This window comes from Triticum dicoccoides, chromosome 5B (genome assembly GCF_002162155.2).
Source record: "Triticum dicoccoides isolate Atlit2015 ecotype Zavitan chromosome 5B, WEW_v2.0, whole genome shotgun sequence".
NCBI lineage: Eukaryota > Viridiplantae > Streptophyta > Magnoliopsida > Poales > Poaceae > Triticum > Triticum dicoccoides.
The window spans coordinates 388,299,562-388,317,766 of NC_041389.1; positions in this window are offsets into that span (position 1 = coordinate 388,299,562).

Genomic DNA, 18,205 nt, shown 5'->3' on the forward strand with positions numbered 1-18,205 from the left:
AACTGCAACACGAGACTCCAGTCGGAAAACATCCATGGCAACTTCGTCGTTCACCGGAGAATTGACGGGGTCAAGGTTTGGCTCCAGTCGGCTAGTTTCTTCTTCAAAGTTTTGACAAAATTCTGCAAGGGTGATCGTTAAGTCAAGGGGATAGTCGAATGGAAAAAGCCACAATTGGAAATATTTGCCAAACATGGAGGTTTACCTTCAAGCATAAGAAACAGCTTCTTGGCAAGGCCACTCAGGAAGGCCTCCAGTTCAGTTTTCTTCTCAGTCAATTTGCTGACTCGGTCGGTCAGGGCAGCTTTGTCAGTTTTCAGTCGACTGACCTCCTTGTTGGCAATCCCAAGAGCAGCTTTCAGATTGGTATTGTCTTGTTCGAGCTTGGTGACTGAAGCTAACTTCTCGTCAGCAAGCTTGATCTTCTCAGCTAGCTCAAGGTCTTTCTTCTGCTGGGCCTCCCTTACCTTGCCTGCAAGTTATAGCAAGATCAGGTGCTGAAACAAGCAAGAGGAAAAGCAGTCGTCAGGGTCTCACCAAACATACCTTCGGTCTCCTCCTTTGCCTTTGTCAGCTTCTCCTGAACCAGCTTCAAGCTCAGCTCGACTTGAGTATGTTTTTGTTCCAGCTCTGAGTAGCGAGCCACAAGATCACAAGAGTTCTGCGAAGAACCAATCGACTAAATGTCAAATATAAATCACTTCCGAGTGAAAAAGGGATAAGCACACGTTTCTAAGACTACAGCCAAATACAAGCATTCGACCGTAGTCTCGGGGACTACACCCAGTGGGTGCACTCAGCGTGCCCCCACTAATCCTGTTGAAGACAAAGTCGACCAGTCGACCTCAAAAAAAAAAGTGTGCGAGATGCATTCTCTAAGACTGTGATCAACTGCAAGCAGTCGACCCCAGTCTCGGGGACTACACCCAGTGGGTGCACTCAGCGTGCCCCCACCGGTTTGTGAAGTCCAGTCGACCAGTCGACTGACAGAAAGATTGACATTATAAAGCCTAAGGCCGAGGGGACTACACCCAGTGGGTGCACTCAGCGTGCCCCCACCGGTTTGTGAAGTCCAGTCGACCAGTCGACTGACAGAAAGATTGACATTATAAAGCCTAAGGCCGACTGCCAGCAGTCGACCTTAGCCTTGGGGACTACACCCAGTGGGTGCACTCAGCGTGCCCCCACCGGTTTGTGAAGTCCAGTCGACCAGTCAACTGACAGAAAGATTGACATCATAAAGCCTAAGGCCGACTGCCAGCAGTCGACCTTAGCCTTGGGGACTACACCCAGCGGGTGCACTCAGCGTGCCCCCGCTAACACGGAGTTTATTCGACACACCCAGTGGGTGACTAATATAAATTCCGGAAAAGAAAAGTTTTTGGTAGCATGTCCAACAGAACAAACAGCGGTCGACTGACCTGGACATTTCTTTGGAGGGCAGAACTGGCGTCATAAGCTGCCTGGCTCGCGTCCCGGATGGTCTTCAGCTGCTCCATCATGAGTCCCGCCTGGCGTATTGCCTCCTTCGCTGCGCCAGCTTGATCCTCTGGGACGTGGTGCGTCGTAAAGAGGGAGGGCTGCTGAGCACTCGTCAGTGGATTTGCGAAGGACACCGTGTGTCGAGTGGTGTTCCCTTCCTCCACAGTCAGAATCTCAGGCGCCGTCACATCTTGAGGTACCTTACTGGCGGACGCTTTCCGACTCCTCCTGCGTGCCAGTGTTTCTTCCTCCTCGTCGTCGTCTGGGAGATTGATAACAGTGTTGGGTGGAGCTGCGGAGAAGGATCAGGATCAGAGATCGCGAGTCAGTCGACTACGGACGATGTTAAGAATACAGTACCTGGGTTCGAAGTTGCTGCATCCTCCATCTCGTGGTCGTCAGCCCGGGCCGAGGTCTCAGAAGTAGCAGCACTGCAACTCCAAAAGATCAGTCGACTAACTTCAGCGTCGACCAGAGATAAAGTTCTCACAGAATAAGAAAATATGAACAGCACAATTACCCTGATATGGTGGGGATGGACACCTTCATCTTCGGCAGGAGTTTGATCGGCTTCGACGAGGTCGCCCTGGGCTGCTTCGGCGCCTTTTCAGTCGGCACTGGAGAGGTGGTCCTAGGGCGCTTGGTCGACTGCGTCGCAACCCCCTTGCCACGTTCAGTCGAAGGGTCGTGGACGAGCTTCGACCGCCTTTCCGAGCGCGGTGGCACGACCTCCTCCTCCTCCTCCTCCTCGTCCTCCGCGTCGTCTTCATCACCGACATCATCATCATCGTCGTCATCGTCCTCTGCGACATCCGAGTCCCATTCCTCCTCTTCCTGGCTCTCGCCTCCGCTCGCCTCGCCCTCCTCAGTCGAAGCTTGCGCCCCATTGGGCATCGAGTACAGCTCGGTGAGGGCCTAGCAGATATCAGGACAATGATCAGTCGACCAGTCGGCAGAGTAAACAGAGTTGAATGCGACAAGAATGCAGTGGAGAGCAGGGCAAGTGTACCTTATCTGGATCGCTGTTGTGGTCGAGTGAAGGAATCCTTCTGGCTCCGCGCGGATTGTCCTTGTTTCCGGTGACGGCCGCCATCCATCTTTCCAGAGTGACATCGTCGACTGCTTCTGGATGGACTCTGGTCTCGTCTTCGGTCCCACGGTACAACCACATGCAGTGGCTCCGGAACTGGAGAGGCTGGATGCGACGCCTGAGGAAAACCTCCAAGAGGTCCATGCCTGTCACTCCCTCCCGAACCAACTGCACCACGCGCTCCATCAACATCTTCACGTCGGCTCTCTCCTCCGGAATCAGCTTCAGAGGGGAAGGCTTGTTCACTCGGTCCATGGTGAACGGAGGGAGTCCACTCGACTGCCCTGGCGTCGACTGGACCTGGCAGTAGAACCAAGTCGACTGCCAGCCTCTGACGGACTCGGGAAAGGTCATGGGCGGGAAGGTGCTCTTATTCCTCACCTGGATCCCCAGGCCCCCGCACATTTGGACGACTCGGGTTTTCTCATCACCTGGGCTCGCCTTCTTCACAGTCTGAGAGCGACACGTGAATATATGTTTGAACAAACCCCAGTGCGGTCGACAGCCCAAGAAACCCTCACACATGGACACGAATGCAGCAAGATAGGCAATGGAGTTTGGGGTAAAGTGGTGAAGCTGAGCTCCAAAGAAATTCAAGAAGCCACGGAAGAAAATACTTGGCGGCAAGGAAAACCCACGATCAACATGAGTGGCCAAAAGCACACACTCACCCTCTTCTGGCTGTGGCTGCCACTCCTCCCCCGGCAACCTCGCAGCTCCGTGAGGGATCAAGCCCTCGTTGGCCATGTCGAGGAGGTCCTTCTCTGTGATGGTCGACTGGATCCAGTCTCCTTGGACCCAGCCCTTCGGCAAGCGGGATCTAGACGAGGACCCTCCGCGGCTGGTGGATCTCCCCTTCGCCTTCTCCGACGCCGACGCCTTCTTTGCACGCTCCAGCGCCGCCGTCTTCTCCTTGGCCATGGTCGCCGGCGAGATGCGCGAAGGGAAGTGGTGCGGGGGCGAGAGCGAGCACGCTGAGCAGGGAGGAAGGAAGCAGAGAGAGGGGGAGAATGCTAAGGCGCAGCGCAGAAATCCTCGCCGGGCACATTTATAAGGTCCCTTCCGAGTGGATGGCAGGTGGGCCCGGTCGATCTAATCATATCTGGAACAGTTATGCAGACGGGATACGTGGCGAAAAAGGCGGCGCGGAGATCGAGGCGTCCATGCCCCGTCCCATCCGAACGCCGCGGTCCGCCCCGCTTCGCGCGCGCCCCGAAATTTCGCATCCCGCGGAATCCGCGAGCAACAAATCAGTCTGTCAGGCGCGGTGTTTCCGGCGATCCGTCGCTCGAAGATCATCGAAGCCTGAAAGGTCACTCGACGCAAAAACAGAATGGATCAAGTCGACTGAAGGCAAGTTGTTCCTTGTCGACAAAGGGATTCTTCGGTCCAGAACAGCGCACAACCGGAGCACAAAGATTAATCGGAAACGACATCAACTCCTTCTTCACTCGAAGCCTCAATCCATTCGGGGGCTAATGATGGGGTTATGTACCTAGGGTAGGGTCACGGACCTGATCCAAGTAACTTACCCCAAGACATCCTTAGAAGAGGTCACCTTCCAGTCGACCAACGAGGATTCACTCGACTGGCCTGAAGGACTCGACCACAAAGACTCACTCGACCACCAGGAGGTCAAGAGGCACTCTGCACTGCAACGGCCTGTAATCAAGTAGTCTTTATGATAGTAAAGGCACTTTATGTGGGGCGTTGCCAGTAACGCCCCAGACTTAACTCATCTTAAACCCTCTCCTACGTGGGCTGGCTGGGGTCCTGGCGCACTCTATATAAGCCACCCCCCTCCACAGGCAGAGGGGTTCGGCACCTTGTAATCCATACATTCATAATCCACTCGACCGCCTCCGGGCTCCGAGACGTAGGGTTGTTACTTCTTCCGAGAAGGGCCTGAACTCGTACATCCTTTGTGCTTACAACCTCTCCATAGCTAGGACCTTGCCTCTCCATACCTACCCCCCACTCTACTGTCAGGCTTAGAACCACGACAATGGTGCCTGAAGAAATTCAGCATGCGTGCAATAATATTAACGAGGAACAAGCATGTAGAATAACGCATCAAAAGCATCAGAGCACAGTGCATCAAAAGTATCAGAGCACCATCGGGTTTAAGATTACAACTCGATCGAATGAAAGTTTCAGAAGAGCGAGAGTTGTAACTTAGCAAAAAAAGGCCCATATAATAGACCCGCTTGAAGACTAACTCAGATTTCTCCCCCTTTGTCATCGAATGACCAAAAGGATTGAAACTGAGGACTAACGCCCCTGAAGAATATCAAGTTGATGGAGGAGCGCCAGCGTTGTCAGGGTCGGTTGTCATAGTAGGGCCTGCCGCAGTGTCATCCAAGTCTTCATTTTCATCAGCGTTGCGCGATGAAGAATAGGAGCTGGCCTCCAAGGAAGGAACCTTGACCTTCTTGAATTTCTTCGGTGGAGGTGCAGACCAGTCAAATTCTTTCTTGAGACCCATGCTCTTCAGATCTTCTGCGTTGTAGATATGAGATAGAACAGCCCAGGTACGGTTGAAGGTTTCATGGAGGTAGTATTGGTTTTTCTTCACTGCATTGTGGGTTGAGGTCATGTTGTGAAGAATTGAACCAAACTGACGCTTAACCCATTTATGATTGCGATCAACTTTCTGATGAAGACTAAGGAGTAACTCACGATCAGTCATCACCCTGGGTGCTGTGGCTTGAGGAATTTGCTTGGCAGAGGTGTTGGCGGCAGAGTCATGTGTGGCAGAGTCATGTGTGGCAGAGTCATCATTGCTGGAGTAAGATGCAGCCTTGCGAAATTGACCATCCAATGAACGAATGCCTTCATCTATCACAGCAGTTGCCTTGCCTTTGTCATCAGCTGAGGAAAATATCCGTTTGAGGACTTCAATTGGAGGCAAGAAACTGCCATGGTTCAGAGTGTCAGCCTTGTAGTTGAGTGAAGACCTTGTCCTGATGAATTTCATAATCCAGGGTGCATAAGGCTTCAGCTCAAATGGTGACATAGCAATATTTGCCAGAGTCCTCATGAAGAAATCATGGAAGTTGACGGGAACACCATGAATGATATTGAAAAGCATATTCTTCATGATGCCAATGACTTCTTCATCATTTAAGTCGTGGCCTTTGATAGGAATCATTGTCTTCGTCAGAATACGATAGACAGTCCGTGGCACATACAGGAATTCCTTGACGAGGAATTTGGTTTGAGGGGTCTGCCCTGGCTTCAAAGGCTTCATCAGCACTTGCATGTAATGATTTGTGAGCTCAGGTTCATTGTAGATGCAACGAGCACCATCAAGGGGAGGACTGAGTGGGAGGGCACGAAGCAATTCAGTTGCTGGTGCCTTGTAGTGAGTATTTTCTGACATCCAGTCCAGCACCCAAGTGTTCACATCTTCAGAATTTCCTGTGATGTGCAACGTCGCATAGAATTGAAGAATGAGTTCTTCATTCGAATCACAGATGTCAGTGCAAAAATTCAGTAATCCAGCATCGTGAAGAACACTGAGGACTGGCTCGAAGCATGGCAGAGATTCCATGTCCATGTGAGGAATGTGTGCATGGTCGAAGACTTTGTCTTTGTCAAATAGCACAAAGGAATAGAAATTTGCTTGACTAGCAGTCCAGAAACGCATCTTCCTTATGCGAGCAGAATCATAGGGATTATAGTCAGTGAAGAACACATGCTCGTTGAAGAAATCAGCAGCCTTGAACTTTTGCTTCTTTGAGAATGGATCTTTTGGCTTGGGCACAGGAGTGTCAGTGAGTTGCATCACAACCTCGGGAATCACAATCTCCGATTCTTCAGGCTGAGGAATTTCTGGTTCCTCTTCAGTGGCAGTCTGCATGTTCAAGGTATCAGCAGCAGCAGTTTCTTCAGCACTAGTGGCTGGAATTTCTTCATGCACAGACGAGGTGGGATGAGTTTCTTCAGAGCCCATTTGAACAGTTGGTGCAGGGGACTGAGCTATTTGCTGTAGAGGGGTGAAGTGTGGAGAATTGGGATGCTGACTTTCCCAAAAGTCATCATTCATCAAAGGCGTGGTTCATCCAATATCCACGTCTTCATCTTCAATTTCTTCAACGCCAGCCTCTTCAGCTGTGAACTGAGGCATGGGCGAGGAAGCAACAGGTGTTGAAGGGATCGCATCCACTTCAATTTCTTCATCAATCTGCTTTGACGAAGCAGCAGAATCATTTTCTTCATCAGATCCGCTAGGGATCACATATTCTTCACCATAAGGAACAAGGTCCTTTGATGGCATGGAGGAAATCGGAACAGCATCAATTGGATTCTCAAGAGAGCTGTTCATAGTCTTCATTTTCTTCGGAGCTGAAGAATCCGAAGCAGATGATGCTTTCCTTTTCCTCACTGCAGCTTTCTCTGCAGCCTTGGTCTTCCTCACATCTGATGCAGATGGAAGGGTAGGAGTTGGGGTAGGCGTAGGAGGAGCTGAGGAATCTGTTTGTATTTCCTCAGGTGCAACTGATGCAGTTGCCCTGACTTCTTCATTTTCTTCAAGCGCACCACTAGTGGATGCCCTGGCAGTTTCTTCAGCGGCTGGAATGGAGTCATCAGCCCTGGAACTAGCATTTTCTTCAGCAGGCTGAAAATCATCAGCGGTGCTGGCATGTTCTTCAGTTTGCTGAACAGAGGCTTCAGCTTGAGGAATTTCTTGTTGCGATGGGGCTGCAACATTGGTGAACTTCTCAGTCAGTTTAACAAACCTGACTTTGGCTCCTTGCCAATCAGCATAATAAGCATTGAAATCATCGCTAAGGGCTTTGATTTCAGACTGGATACTGAGGAGTTCATCAGTTGTCATTTTGACAACGTTGTTCCTCAGGAACTTCTCTTTCCTGAACTGAGCCTTCTTGATTTGCCTGGCCTTCTCAAATTTCTATTTCTGTTCATTGATGAAATGGTTCAGCACATGACTTTGGCCAGGAGTCAAATGAAAATTAGGCATAGGAGTGTTTGGGTCCTTGTGCCAGAGATCAATGTAGTCGAGGATCACCTTTGGTTCCAAAAGCAGTGGCACATTTGTGCCTTTGGCTCTAGCGGCCCTTTCTTGCCTGTCTCTGATGATTTATGCAAGTTCATCATCATCAGCTTCATCGTTAGATGGCACATGGAAGGCAACTTGTTTCTTCTTCGGACTAGGCCGAGGACCTCGTCCAGCAGTGGAGTTTGTCTTCAGCAGAGTGGGGCCTGATGAAGAATTTGGTGCAGCTGAGGAACTTGCTGAGGCACCAGAGGCAATGGAGATGCCTGCAGTCCTTTGGCATGTGGCTAGGTGTACAGGTGTTGAGGACTTTGCCGGAGCAACTGAGGACTTTGGAGGAGCAGGAGCAGCATGAGGAATTGGCCGTGAGGGCTTTGAAGAAATTGGTCGTGAGGGCTTTGAAGATTCTGACTGTGAGGGCATTGCTGAGGAACTTGGCCGTGAGGGCACACTTGGTGAAGCACTTGGCTTGTGAGCGGGCTTCTTTGCCATAGATTTCCTAGGCTTGTCAGAGGCCTTTGTGGCAGCAGCAGCAGCAGAGTCTTCATTAAATTTCCTTACTGCCTCTTTGGCTTGTCTAGCCAACTTGGCTTGGCGCTTGGCCCATTCTTCAGGAAAATCCTCACCACGCTTGATGCTGGTGGGGTCAGCTTCTTGGCCAGGTGCCAATGGAGCTCTTGGGCATGGAGGATTTAGAGCGAATTTCTTCATATACTTTGGAGTTACATATCTGTACTCCCTCCATTCTCTTGACCATCTCCTTTCAATCCTCTGTATACGCACTTTGCGCTGATTTTTGTTCTCCTTTCCGAACTTGGCCTCATCAGGTGTACAGTAATCCTTATAAATGTCATCAGGGATCTCAAAAGCAGTCATGACCTCAGGCTTCTTTCCTCCTTTCTGAGGTTTCTTACCATCTGCCATAAGCTTCAGTTGAGGAATTTGAACAATCGAATTCTTTGAAGAAGTATGCAATTTTTCTTCGAGGAACGCTGCAAATGAGTTAAGTTGATGAGAACCTAGTGATTCAGCAGCGGACATGAGTACCTGTGAATAGAGTATAGTTGCGAGGAATTTGAAGAGGTCATATGCGTTCTCAGAAGGTTTTCAAAATGAACAAGTTTGAGGAATTTGACCAGATGAGTCTTGAAGAATTTCACTAAGCGTACTTTGTCTTAGGTTCCAGAGTTGTATAGATCGACGATCCACACAATTGAGGAATCTTGAAGAAAAATGATGCTTAGGGAAACGAATCAAGAACAGATGACTTGTGAGGTGTTTTGTGTGTGAGGAGTTGAAGAATAAAACACCTTTTAAGATTTTGTAGAGAAAATTTGAATCAAAGAGGGCAGTAAAAGTAACTTTTAATTACCCTGGATGAAGAACACGATGAACTGAGAAGTGTAGGTTTGAATCTCGTCAGTTCAGATCTTCCACGCCCTAACTTGGCGGAGGAAGACAGCTACGACGGCGGCGGAGTGAAGATTTCCGCGGCCGGCGCGAGTACGACGGCGACGAGGTCGAGGCAGTGAAGCTCTTCCTCACCGGCGACGATGGAGTAGCGGCGACGCTAGGGTTTGAGAAGCTCGAGCGAGAGAGAGAGCGGTCGAGCGGAGTAAAGGAAGTGAGGAAGGGTGAGGGGGTATTTATAGTCGCAGTGAAAAACTGTTCGCCCGAAGATTTAGGACGAACGTGCCCCTGGCCCTTCTCATTCGCTTGACATGTGTCACCCACGTACTGAAAAGTGGAGATCGTGTTAGATCGTGGGTGAATAGATAAGTCTATCGTGAGATACGGGACGGTTTGAGCGGCAAAACTGAAAATTTGGATAAGATTAGTTTTAAAGTTCCATTCACAATTTCTTCAGCTGACAGGACACAGTGAAGATTTTGAACGAGTTTCAAATAGAACGCACATGAAGAATTTGTAAATAGATTGGGTTGAGTATAGCATAGAGGGGGAAGGGTCCGATCACATTCACTTAGCAGAAAATGCAACTTGAAGAAATAGCCATAAGTGAATGCTGTAGAGGACATAAACCCATATATATATATATATATATAGCCAATGAAGAAAAACTACGGAAACAGTGAAGATTTTGCAAAGTTGAAGAATTTGAAAAACTGAAGAATTTCAAAAACTGAGGAAAAACTCAAATTGAAGATTTTCAACTTTGGTGGTGGCGTGACCCACCGTATAAGAATGATGATTTCAGACACCGCGTACAATTGTCGTAGGATTCTGAGAATCAAATTCTTCATTAATTTCTTCACACTTAGAGTGTTATTCTTCATTGATTGAAAAAAACATTTCTTCATGTGTTGCACATCTAAGTCATCAATTTTGCATAAGTGTTAGGATGTGTGTCCTTTTCAAAGAACATTCGAAGATTCTAAGATATTTAGCTCACACCGCAACTTGCTAAATTTCTTCTCATCCAAGGGCTTTGTGAAGATATCGGCTAGCTGTTCTTTAGTCTTCACATGCTCAATAGAAATGTCGCCCTTCAACACATGATCACGAAGAAAATGATGACGGATCTGAATGTGCTTTGTCTTCGAGTGCTGAACTGGGTTATGAGCAATCTTGATGGCACTCTCATTGTCACAGTAGAGAGGCACATTCTTCATGTTGATGCCGTAGTCCTTGAGAGTTTGCTTCATCCATAGCAATTGAGCACAGCAAGAACCAACAGCAATGTACTCAGCTTCCGCAGTAGACAGTGATACGCAGTTCTGTTTCTTCGAGGACCAACAGACCAAAGATCATCCGAGGAAATGACAAGTACCAGATGTTGACTTGCGGTCCACACGATCACCAGCATAGTCAGAGTTAGAATATCCAATGAGATCAAAGGTAGATCCCTTGGGGTACCATAATCCTAGTGTTGGTGTGTGAGCTAGATATCGAAGAATATGCTTCACAGCCTTATGGTGTGATTCCTTCGGTGTAGCTTGAAATCAGGCACACATGCAAACACTAAGCATTATATCTGGCCTAGATGCACATAAGTACAATAAAGAACCAATCATGGAGCGGTATACCTTTTGATCGAAGTCAATACCATTTTCATCAGTGCATAGATGGCCATTTGTGGGCATAGGATTTTTGACTCCTTTGCAATCTTGCATGCCGAATTTCCTCAGAACATCCTTCAGGTATTTCTCCTGAGATATGAATATGCCATTGTGCTGTTGACGAATTTGAAGACCTAAGAAGAATTTCAACTCTCCCATCATAGACATTTGATATTCTTCACTCATCATATAGGCAAATTCATCACTATAACGTTGGTCAGTACAGCCAAAGATAATATCATCAACGTATATTTGACACAGAAACAGTTCACCATCATAAGATTCAGTAAAGAGAGTAGGGTCGAGTGAACCGGGTGTGAAGCCATTCTTCACGAAGAATTCCTTCAAAGTATCATACCACACCCGAGGGGCCTGCTTGAGGCCATAGAGGGCCTTGTTGAGTCTGAAGACTTTGTCAGGATTCTTTGGATCTTCAAAACCTGGGGGTTGAGCAACATATACTTCTTCCTCAAGCTTACCATTGAGGAATGCACTTTTCACATCCATTTGATATAAAGTGATATTATGATGGTTAGCATAAGCAAGTAATATGCGAATAGCTCAAGTCTAGCAACAGGTGCAAAAGTTTCATCGAAATCAATTCCTTCAACCTGTGTGTAGCCTTGAGCTACAAGTCGTGCCTTATTCCTCACCACAAGGCCATTTTCATCTTGCTTGTTGCGATAGATCCACTTTGTGCCAATGATATTATGCTTGCGAGGATCTGGACGTTTGACCAGTTCCCAGACATTGTTGAGCTCGAACTGATGTAATTCTTCTTGCATGGCCAGAATCCACTCAGGCTCCAGAAATGCTTCATATACCTTAGTGGGCTCTGTGATAGAGACAAAAGCATAGTGCCCACAAAAGTTAGATAAATGTGAAGCTTTTGAGCGTGTGAGAGGACCTAGTGCTTCAATGTCATCGATGATCTTTTCAACTTGCACTTCTTTTGCAACGCTAGGATGAGCTGGTTGTTGTCGAGGAATTTGATCAGCATTTTCTTCAGCATCATTTTCTTCAGCATTTTCCTCAGGTACATCAGCTCGACGATCTTCGCATTCTGGAATGAATTCTTCAGTAGATTCTTCGGTAGGAATGACATCCTCAGTAGCCTTGAACTTGATAGAATCTTCAGGTGCTGGTTCATCTATCACAAAAGGTAGGTGCTCTCTTTGCGAGCCATTAGTTTCATCGAACCGCACATCTACAGTTTCAACAATCTTGTGAAGAGCGATGTTGAAGACTCTGTAGGTGTGCGAGTCCTTCCCGTAACCAAGCATAAAACCTTCATGTGCTTTCGGTGCAAATTTAGCATTGTGATGAGGATCTCTAATCCAACATTTAGCACCGAAGACTTTAAAATAACTCACATTGGGTTTCTTGTCAGTGAGGAGTTCATAGGCAGTCTTCTTGAAGAATTTGTGAAGATATACTCTGTTGATGATGTGGCACGCGGTATCAATTGCATCAATCCAAAAACGGTGAGGCGTTTTGTATTCATCAAGCATAGTGCGAGCCATCTCAACAAGAGTTCTGTTCTTGCGCTCCACGATGCCATTTTGCTGAGGAGTATAAGGAGCAGATAACTCATGAGTAATACCCAGTTCATCAAGATAGTCATTAAGACCGGAATTCTTGAACTCGGTTCCATTGTCACTCCTGATGTGCTTGATCTTCACACCAAAGTTGGTTGAAGCCCTCGAGGAAAATCGTTTGAAGACTTCCTGCACTTCATGTTTGTAAGTAACAATGTGTACCCATGTGTAACAAGAATATCATCAACAATAACAAAGCCATATAGAGATGCATCATTAGTCATAGCAGAATAATGATTACGACCGAAGAGATCCATGTGAAGCAATTCAAATGGACGAGTAGTAGTCATGATAGTCTTTGCTGGATGCTTGGCCTTGGTCATTTTTCCAGCTTCACAGGCACCGCACAAGTGATCCTTAAGGAATTTGACATTCTCAATGCCAATGACATACTTCTTCTTCGCAAGCATGTGCAAATTCCTCATGCCAGCATGACCAAGTCGTCGATGCCATAGCCAGCCTTCTGAAGCTTTTGCAAGTAAGCACACGGCAGGTTGTGGTCCTATAGAGAAATCAACAATGTACAAGTCTCCTCTCCTAAAGCCTTCGAAGACTTTGGAATTGTCAGCTTCCATGATCACAACACAACGATACTTGCCAAAGACAACAACCATATCAAGATCACAAAGCATTGAGACAGACATGAGGTTGTATCCTAAGGACTCGACAATCATGACTTTGTCCATGTGTCGATCCTTTGAGATCGCAACCTTACCTAGACCCAATACCTGACTTTTGCCTTTGTCAGCGAAGATGATATGCTTCAGATGTGACGGTGTTAAGGGAGCATCCATCAAAAGATTCTTGTCAGCAGTCATGTGATTTGTACATCCACTATCGAGGACCCACTCATTTGCTTTGGGTTGATCATCCCGCAGATGAATTAGTGCAGCTTAAAAACTCATATACTTCATCAGTGAAGAATATGACATCAGTATCATCAGTTCAATTTCATCAAGCAATAGCACAGATAAGCAGTGTGAGGACGTGTGAAATGAAAGTTCATTTCATCATGATTAGCATGCGTCCTTTTAGGCATTGTTCAGGTCTCCAGCAAATTCTTCAGTCATTTTGAGCACGACTGGAGACCTGACCCTGCATAAGAGATTAGTTCTTTTTCTTCACCACCCACATCTGGAGGGGTGGCAAAGAATTCATCACTCTGCGAGCACCATATGAGAAGGGTGGCAAAGATGCCAAACCATTTCGTTTCACATAAGAGGGGTTAGGGTAAGCATATGAATAAGCAGAGAAATTCTTCGAGGACTTATGAACATAATGATTTGAAGAATAATGCACATATTCATAGCCCTTAGCTCTACCCTGCGAAAAAGAGTTGTTAGCACGATGATGTTCATATGAGGATTTTGATCCTTTTGAGGAATTTGATCCATGTGAGGAATTTGGTCCGTATGAGGACTTGGATCCATATGAAGAATTTGGTCCATATGAAGAGTTTGATCTGGGGTTCCTATTCTTCACTGGTGGTGTCATGAGGACATTCACCTGAAGACTTTCAACATAACTTTTGGGAACCCAGATTTTCTTCATAGGGGAACCGTTCCTGCAGTTAGTGCCAACATATCTAGCAAATACTTCACCATTCTGATTTTTGAACAGTTTATAGTTGGAGTCAAATGACTCATCAGAAGAATGAGGAAATTCACATGTAAAGCCAGATAAGTTAGATGGATCAACTGGAGGTCCCTTTGCAGCAACCCATGAGGTTTTGGGGTACTGCTCAGGCTTCCAATATGTTCCATCAGCATTGAGTTTCCTCTCAAAGGCAATACCCTCTTTCCTATGGTTTCTGTTGAGGATCTGCTTTTTAAGCACATCACAAAGAGTATGATGCCCTTTGAGGCTTTTGTACATGCCTGTCATATACAATTCCTTCAGCCCTGCATCGTCAGTGATACTAGCAATATCCTCAGATGAGGAATTAGTGATAGCAGAGGCAGGTGAAGAATTTGTAACATTTGAAGCATTTGAACATTCAGGTGAAGAATTAGCAGATTCACGTTCAATGCACTTTAAGCAGGGAGGATCAAATTCTTCCTGAGTAGCGCTGATTTGTTGAGCAAGTAATGAATCGTGCTCCTTCTGAAGATCTTCATAAGACACTCTTAGCTTCTCAAGATCTTGCTTTCTTTGAAGGAATTCATAAGAAAGCTTCTCGTGATCAGTTAAGAGAGTTTTATGATGACTTTGAAGGTTGTCAAACTTAGACTGAAGTCTCTGAAGATTTTCAGTTAAGTCTTTAGTGCGGTCCATTTCATCACCCAACATATCATCACTTTTGTCTAGCATGTTTTGAAGTTTTTCAATAGTCTTTTGTTGTTTCACAGCAATCTTAGCAAGTTTAGAGTAGCTAGGCTTGAGATTTTCATCAGATTCATCCTCACTTGATTCAGAGGAGGGGTAGTTACCTTAGCAGCCTTTGCCATGAAGCAATAGGTGGGAGCATAGTCATTATTGCCTTCATCAGCGTTGTTGGTATTGCCATTTTCTTCAGAGTTGAAGATAGACTTGCTGACAAATGCGGTAGCAAGAGCTAGACTTGCCACACCTGACTCAGACTCCTCGGATGCCTCCTCTTCCTCATTATCCTCAGATTCAGCCCCAGAATCCATTTCCTTGCCAATGAATGCCCGAGCCTTCTTGGAGCTGCTCTTCTTGTGGGATGAAGACTTCGAGGATTTTGATGATGAAGACTTTGAAGATTTCTTCTTCTTCTTGGCATCATCAGAACTGTAATCCTTGTATTTCTTCTTCTTTAGTTCCTTGTCCCACTGAGGACAATCTTGAATGTAGTGACCAGGCTTCTTGCATTTGTGACATAGCCTTCTCTTATAGTCACTTGATGAGGAATCATTGCTCCTTGAAGATTTTCCGAAGCGACCACGTCTTGAGAATTTCTGGAACTTCTTCACGAGCAGTGCTAGCTCCTAGCTCAATTCTTCAGGATCACCAAGGCTACTACCAGAATCTTCACATTCAGATTCACAGACTGCCTTGGCCTTCAGGGCACGTGTTCTGCCATAGCTTGAACCATAAAGATCTCTCTTTTCAGCAAGCTGGAACTCATGAGTATTTAGCCTCTCGAGGATATCAGCGGGATCTAGTGACTTGTAATCAGCATGCTCTTGAATCATCAGTGCCAGAGTGTCAAATGACGAATCGAGTGATCTCAGCAATTTCTTCACCACCTCATGATCGGTGATGTTAGTGGCACCGAGCGCTTGAAGCTCATTTGAGATATCAGTGAGGCGATCGAAGGTTTGCTGAACATTTTCATTGTTGAGTCTTTTGAAGCGGTTGAAGAGATTGCGAAGAACGTCAACACGAGAGTCACGTTGAGTTGAGACTCCTTCGTTTACTTTGGAGAGCCTATCCCAGATAAGCTTAGCAGTTTCCAAAGCATTCACTCTACCATACTGCCCTTTACTCAGATGACCACATATGATATTCTTCACTTGAGAATCGAGTTGCTTGAATCTCTTCACATCAGCAGCATTCAGGGAAGGTGTGACTAAGGGAACACCATTTTCCACAACGTACCAGAGATCGTTGTCAAATGCTTCAAGATGCATTCGCATCTTATTCTTCCAATAGGGGTAGTCTGTGCCATCGAAGGTAGGACACCCAGCAGAGACCTTGATCATACCTGCGGTCGACATAACTAGAACTCCAGGTGGTTAAACCAAAATCACACAAAACAAGGGAGTACCTTGCCCTGATACCAATTGAAAGTGCGTTATATCGACTAGAAGGGGGTGAATAGGCGATTTTTATGAATTCTTCACTGAGGAATTTGCCGGTAAGGAAATTCCTTAGCGAAGAACTACTTGCAGCGGAATAAGTACTCAGAAGTAAGCATAACAGAATACACACATAGTCATCATGATGAAATGAAGACAAACACAGAGTACAGAAAGCGTAAACACAGGATAACACAAGATGAAGACAAACAGACTGAAGAAATTGAACTGAGGAAATTGAGAAAGTCTTCAGTCAAGGTCTTCAAACACAGATATGAACAATCACTCAACACAGTAATGAGGAAATGAAAGAGTTGAGGAAATAGAACCAGTAAGGTTGGTGAAGACAATGATTTGGTAGACCAGTTCCAACTGCTGTCTCAGTTGTACGTCTGGTTGAAGCGGCTGAGTATTTAAAGGACACACAGTCCCAGACACCCAGTCGCTGAGCACGCAGCTCAGGACACCAAGTCCTCATCGTATTCTCCTTGAACTAAGGTCACACAGACCTCGTCCAATCACTCGTGGTAAGTCTTCAGGCGACTTCCAAACCTTCACAGACTTTGGTCACTCGGCGATCCACAATTCCTCTTGGATGCTCTAGACCATGACGCCTAACCGTCTGGAAGAAGCACAGTCTTCAAAGGTAACAAGCGTCGGATCCACGCAGAATCAATCTCTTCAGTGATGCTCAATAACTTTGGGTTTGTGGGTGTTTGGATTTGGATTTTCCTCACTCGATGATTTTCGCTCAAAGTCCTCGGAGGATGGGTTGCTCTCAAATGACAAGTGTCAGTTTCTCTCGGAGCAGCCAACCAGCTAGTGATTGTAGGGGGGGCTATTTATAGCCTAGGGAGCAGCCCGACATGATAAGACATAAATGCCCTTCAATGATATGACCGTTATGTGGATAAGATATTTTGGGACAGCTGGCGCGTAGCACAGCAACGGTCGAAAATTTGACTCTCAAATTCCTCAGGGCTATCATGTTCCTCACTGTGTAGGCAATCCGCACTGGTGAATTCCTAACTCCTCAGTCAGAACAAATCTCTCAGCCACCAGAAGAACTTTGTCTCTGTCACTGAAGAAATTGACTGAACTGTATGAGATTTCCAATGGCTTCACTCGAAGGGATTGGTAGGTGTAGGATTTTGAGTTGAGCATCACATGGAAATTTTTCCTTGGTATTTCCTTGACCCCCTTTAACAGTACGGTGTTTCCTATGACTCAAGAAAGTGAAAAACAAAACTACGAAAACAAAAGTCTTCAAGCTTCATATTCCTTGCATGAATATCAAGTCTTCACGGACACACCAATTTCTTCACTTTCAAAGTCTTCATGAAAGTCTTCAGGAATACCAAAATCTTCAGTCGAAGATATTCATTTTTAGGGGTCGACTTTCTCTGTAAATATCAAACTCCTCATAGACTTATAGACCTGTGTACACTCATAAACACATTAGTCCCTTAACCTATAAGTCTTCAATACACCAAAATCACTAAGGCGCACTAGATGCACTTACAGATCCTCTTTGTTAACTTGCCCAACTTCTATGTAAACAATTCCAACATTCTTCATGTTTCCTTGATGCTGATCAAGGACATCTGGTACTTCCACTTGGTTGAGGTCATAGGTTTCTTCCTTTCAAGGCAGTCTTCAACCTTGTGTGTCATCATTTTACAGATGAAACAGATAGGAGGTTGAGGACAATGGGACCTATGATGCCCAGGCTCTCCACAACGGTAGCAAGTAACATCAGAGTACTCAGTCCCAGCAGTTTCTTGAGTTCTAGGAACATGTCTCCCTTTTTCAGCATTCTTCTATTTCCTTTGCTGTTGGTTCCCAACCCTATTTCCCTCTCCCTCCTCTTGACTCTGCTTTTGTGTCTTCTACACCAGCTTCCCACCTATGAGCTAGAAGGAGCTTGCCCTGGAACCCAAGAGATTGAGGGTTCTGCTGCACAGGGGCAGGCCCTTGCATCACTCCAAAAGGCTGACCAGACCCCTAATTTCCTGGGTTCCTCCACTGATTCATTGGGGGAGGAAAGAATGGACCCTAGCACCAGGGGGAGGCGGCATACCTTGGAAACCATGGCCATAGGGGGAAAAGTTTTGCTGGGGAGGCCCAAACTGCTGATCGAAGGTAGGAGTCCACTGTCCCTGGTTGATTTCCATCGG